Source organism: Myripristis murdjan, chromosome 15 (assembly GCF_902150065.1).
Source record: "Myripristis murdjan chromosome 15, fMyrMur1.1, whole genome shotgun sequence".
In the NCBI taxonomy this organism is placed as follows: domain Eukaryota; kingdom Metazoa; phylum Chordata; class Actinopteri; order Holocentriformes; family Holocentridae; genus Myripristis; species Myripristis murdjan.
In genome coordinates, this window is record NC_043994.1 from 16,972,766 (window position 1) to 16,978,765 (window position 6,000).

The following is a 6,000-nucleotide window of genomic DNA, read 5'->3' on the forward strand; positions in this document are numbered from 1 at the left end:
TCTGCCTGCTTGGTCATCATATCCAAATTATCAATCCACAGTATGAAAATCTCGTGTAAATATCTCATGAAAGCACCAATAGTCATTCTACAATATCCACACATTATCAATATTGAGGTATTTGGTCAAAAATAGTGCAATATTTGTATTTGTTCATATATTTGTCCCTAAGTTGAAGAGGAGGCTCTTTATACAAGGAGCTTGGCTGATATTTTCCCTATCACCGACCCATCACCCTATCACAAAATAATACACAACATCACCACCACTTTATAATAGATTTTAAAGCAAAATCGTGTTATACTATCTGGACATTGTACAACCTGCCTTTTCCAAAGACTGCACAAGTTAGTGAAGCGTAATGTATGCCAGACTGTTTTTTTTTTTTTTTTTCAGCCTTTATTTATTCAGGGAAAGTTTTAGCTGAGCACAAACGTTCTCTTACAGCAACGCCCTGTTTCATATTCAAACAGTCGAACACATTCACACCTGGGACCTGCCCAGTGTAGCCACAAGTCGTCTACGCTTGGCCACAAGGCAGCGAAATATGTGCTGTCGGAGGTTAAATGCCTTGCTCAAGGATTCAAACGACTGCAGCTACATCGCTTGTGATCACCACCCTGACTTTCTCAATCACTCCAGGAATGTGAAGCAGCGATGTGCCACTCACCAGCATGCTTCTCTATCCAAGGTCTGCCGCTTAAAGGGCAACAGAGACAGACTGTTCCTTCTGCTGATCCATATTTGTCTCTCATAGCAAGTTGATGTGTCATTATATTCCGCAGGATGAGTTTACACGTGGGCGGTTCATCTTCTGTCTATTAGGTATATATAACTACACTGCAATTACCGAATCCTGAACTCAAGATAGCTCGACTGGGGAGCTGCTTCAATGACAACAAAATTTAGGAGTAGTTAACTGTTTGACATGAGGGTACAACCTCAGCTCAAAGGGAACATTTCAAATAGTCACTCTGAAGTCTCCCTTTAGGCAGCTTCTTCTCAAAGATAGTCCTAAAATGCACAGAGGCAACAGAACTTTTTTCCTTATTAGGAGACTAAAATAGGCACATCTGAAACAAAAACATCTAAGATGAAAAATACTACCAAGCTGAACCACAAGTGAGAGAAAAAGGAGTGAGACAGAGAGAGAAAGAGAGACAGAGAGAGAGAGAGAGAGTGAGAGAAACAAAGGCTGATTTCTGCTCGGGACAGGAGTGGGTGAGTGGGTGGGTTTAGGCCGATGGCGAGACACCAGACTGCAAGAATCCGTGTCGAGTGAACAGCCGCCAAGTATTTCACAACACTCCACAATAGAGCACGAACAGTTAGGCAAAATGTCAGGCTGTCAAAGCATTGATTAGTGTTTGCCAGGTTTTAAGTACTTATCGGGCTGCAGTGTCTGCGGCTGTGACGATGCACAGCAAACAGCAGGGAGAAGTGTGGAACTTGATAAATTGCTGAGTCACAAAAAAAAGCTCAGTTTTCACAAAAAGAGATACAAGCAGTTTGTTTTGTTTTTGTTTTTTTTGCACACCCCTCTAACCGGCATTATCTTGTTGCTTCTACAAAGTTCAGTGATGCAAAGGAAGGTGCACCACATTTCTGTACGCTGTTATCTCAGAAGTTGCTGCAGCTGTTAGAGGCAGATACTTCGATATGGATTGTAACTTGTTGCAGTCTGATCTATTTTAACAATACTGAGCAACAATCGAGAGATGTGATTACAAATTGCACTGTTCCAGTGAATCTTTTCAAGGAAGTAAGTCTTCTTATAGTGGCTGTATAAACATGAAAATGATAAAAGTCCAGAAAACCACAGCAAACCAATAAGCTCTTCATCTTCTATGTTACCGTTAAAATTTCTTGAATGGAAAAAAAAAAAGCCAAAACCTTGTTTTCGGGCTGAACCAGCTGCTGTGTTTAAATTTATTGTGAATTTGTGTCCGTGAAATGTGTCAGCAACGGGTGCTGTGCCATCCTCAGACCGAACACAGAGGGAGCAAGACAGCCAGTGTGTGTTAGCCTGTTTAGTGAATCAGACACTCTCCTGCCTTGCCTCACAGGCTGGCTGGCTGGCTGGCTGCAGAGAGGCCCCAGGAGGGACAACAGAAGGAGACAAAACTCACACACACACACACACACACACACACACACACATGCATACACAAGTTTCCAACAGTTGCAGATGGCTTTAATTCCTTGCCCTCTTTCTTTCACAATTTATCAGGTAACCTACTCTGAATAAACATGCCTTCCTTTCATGCTTTGCTGAGATGACTAATGCTGCTTCAGTTTGTCAAAAGATAAAAGACTAACAACTAGTGAATGCGGCAGTTCTGACAAAACACTGCTGCTGAAACAATCCCATTTCATCATAACCGAGGACGGAGTGAAGGGTAAAGCCCCCCAAAATGACTTTACACGCACTTTGCAAGTGACATAAATGTTTATAACATGAATGCGCAGCATACATCATCAGGGATTATCAAACTGATGCAGGTCTTTGAAGAAGGCAGTGGCCTTAAAGGGGTGAAAAGCATAAATTAATGTTTCTCTTAAATTAGAACTCATTTTATTTATATTTGAGGTTGTTTGCCTTTTGACGATCACCTGCTGGTGGAGACAGTTCACCTACTTTTTTATTACACTACACTGCCGATGATAAGAGTCAGTAAAACTAGACGGGTCAAGGTTGGTTAGGCTGTGATGCACATTTACACATTTTTGATTCAAAAAACACTACATGAAAACATGGAACAATGTTTCCTTCAACTTCAGTGCCTAAAGTGGTCTCCTCGCTCCCTCTCTCTCTCCTCTGTAGCAGGGTGCACAGTAATGAAAGAGCAGCAGTCTCCTCCTCCTCCTCCTCCCGTCGGGAGCCCCCTCTGCTCCACTCTGCTCTGCCCCGGCTGGCCTCACATCCAGACGGAGGAATTTAACGGGGAGGGTCCGCCAGACTGGCAGAAGGCTGCGCTGAGTCAAACTCATTCAGACTCCGTTCGCAAAATGTGCTGGAAGTCACCTCTATCATGGAGCCAGAGGGAGGGGGGGCACATACAGTTTCATGTCAAGGATCCACTAAACAGACACACTTCAGGGCCACAGACCCCAAAATGATAGGGTTTTTGTCCCAGGGACTCCCACATGGTAAGATTTAGGGTTGTTGATTTAATATTGAATCATATAGCAGTCTGCTCTGTACATGGGGAACTAATGGAGGAGAAACTGAAACCTGTGATTACAAGTCACTCTTACATTCTCTATTATGGATCATTTCTAGTGGGTTAAATACCAGAGAAATTAAACTCTTCCTCGGTTTGCTGGAGACCTGCTGGAACCCCTTTAAGAACCCCTCGAGGGTCCCTGGACCCCACTTTGAGAACCACACATCTACAATTTGTCCTGTGAGGATCCAATTAACCCTATCAGTGCAGGTTATCAATGCAAGCATGTGCATTTATTACACTGTGGCGGCATAAAGACTGATCGTGCGAGTGTTAGAAATAGATCCTCTATTATCACAAAGTAACATACGGATCTGCTGGTTAATTGCATTACAACAGGTAGCCGATTATAGCCTTCAAGGGAGTCAACAAGCCTCCCTGGACTCTTAGCTAAGTGACATACATTCCCAGTTTAGCATCAACAAAGTCATCAGCTGATCAACCAAGACCAGACTGCATATTCGCCAATATACAGCGACCTGTACGCGCCGAGCAAATCCTATCAAGTGTCTCCACAAAATGCAAGCCCCCGATCTGCGCGGTTCTCCAATAATCCTGCAGACAAGAGTGACTTTGGCTATTTGTCTTCAGCGAAACCCGCACTCGTTCACACAAGCCAACATAGGATACAGCCCACAAGTATGGAAATTACGCTGCGTAAATGTGCGCCGTTCCTGTTCCAGACGTCCGCGCAAAATAAATCAAAATCTGCCCCGTGACACGAGTTCATCTGTGGCTACTTCAGGTTTCTAGGAGGTCACCCCATTGTTAGCAGGTTGTCTGTCCAGCGAGAGGCAAACCCCATCTTGAGCAATCCACACACTCACACACAGACACGCTCACACACACACATACACACACACACACACACACTCACACACACACATTGAACCCCCCCTTTGCAAAAAAAAATAACCAGGCGCGAAACTTACTTTCAGATTGGACCGCAGAGAGAAATCCGCTTTTGTTTTTCCAAACCTCGTGTGTACTGTGCTCCTCTCCACTTCACAAAGACGACATGAGAGCCCAGAGACGGTGTGAGTGAGTGACTGAATCAACTACCGTAGAGCACGGCAAGTTGAAGTGTCAGATTACACTGGCTATTCAGTTACCACAGAGCCATGCTTGGTGGTTGCCGGCAAAATGTGTCCCAGACTCCGCGGGAAGGAGAGCGAGCGCGACCCGCTGTAGCGGAGCCACTACAGGCTGATGACACCGGAGCGGACCGGAGCTCTCGGCTCCAGCTATTGTCTGCTCTGCTGTTATTACAGGGCCACTGGGTCTCCTGTCTCCTGTCAGCTGAGTAGCCTGTTAGCAGCCCAGACAGAAACAATGTGATCAAATTCAATACAATAAAATAAAACAAACAAAAACGTATTAGTATCTTTATTTATTTATTTATTTACATTTTAATACTAGAATTTTAATAGCATTAATTTATGGTTCATAATTAGTTTTACTAATTTTAATAGTAATACTATTATTCGCTTTGCATTTTGTATTTTTATGATAGTATGCTATTGTTAATTTATTATTGTTTATTATAACATAAAACTCCATTACAAGTAACTCTCATTTAGTACTATTTTTAGTAATAGTGATTGTAGTAGTAGTAGTAGTAGTGGTCGTGTTAGTAGTAAGCTAGTAGTGGTGTTGGTGGTGGTATTAGTAGTAGTAGTAGTAGTAGTAGTAGTAGTAGCAGTGCTCGTGGTAGTGACCTAATAACATAAGTACCAATGTGATTGTATTTTTGTAGGCTGTTAGTATTTTATTTTATTTTATTTTATTACTATTATTACATTATACACAAATCATGTTACCACATTAATGGTGGTACAAATAGCAGTTTTTGAATTATTATTATTAGAAGTAATAAACTATAATAGTCACCCTCGCTGTTTTGAATTTCCATGTTTTTTTCAGCTATTACGTTTTATTACATTTGACTCTACTTGCATCATCTTTGCATCGATACTTGCATATTTTTCCCCCCTCGCCCTCCTGCTCCAGGAGGCTTCAGCTCGGGCTCCGTATTTTGCGGATCACCGGTCTCCGGTGGAAGCCTCGGAATAACAAAGACATGTTTGAGAGCAGCGGCAGGCTGGGCTGAGCGGTGACGTCAAGGAACAATGTCTCTCCTCCCGACACACACATACACACAGACGCGTGCGCGCCCACACACACTCGCGTGCATACAGGCGGACACAGCACACACACTCACACACACACACACACGCAGCTCTTCCCTCTTCCTAGTCAAGCAAGGCTGAACTGCCCAGAGGGAGGGCCGCGCAGCTCGCAGTGCATCAGATAGAATCACTCACCCCTCATGCTGTGACTGCTCTCTCTCTCTCTCTCTCTCTCTCTCTCTCTCTCTCTCTGACACAGGATTTCTTCAGTGGTTTTGCCAAAATAATATAAAAAGAACAATGCTTGGTGTCACAGATCACTCGCTGCAAATGGAACATCAGAAAAACACACCACAGTTGAATTCCTGAAGTAACAACTCACCAATTAAATTAACAACATAAATAGGCCTGTTCCAGCATTTTAAAAGGGCTCACTTTCACTGGCAGCTGCTCAACTTAGATGAAACACTATCAATAAAGGTGAAAATCTAAACCCCAATTTCCCTTTACATTATGTCACCAGTGCGGGGTCAGATTCCTGTGAGCAGCTCCTTCCTGTGGCCTATCTGCTTTCTCTGGCCCAGGTGCCTCTCTTTTAAGGGAATGCTACCCTGACTGGCTGCCATCCTTAGCTTCCTGCCTGC

The 6,000-nt window shown here is 43.5% G+C and overlaps 1 protein-coding gene across 1 annotated transcript in view; it reads right to left on the reverse strand.

Moving 5' to 3' along the window:
- zmiz1a (zinc finger, MIZ-type containing 1a) overlaps window positions 1-4,288 on the reverse strand; it is a 105,212-nt gene extending 100,924 nt beyond the window's left edge. Inside the window, exon 1 of the mRNA XM_030070362.1 lies at window positions 4,160-4,288. The gene's annotated coding sequence lies outside the window, so the exon portion shown is untranslated. The remainder of the gene's footprint in view (window positions 1-4,159) is intronic.
- Between the last annotated feature and the right edge of the window lie 1,712 nt (window positions 4,289-6,000).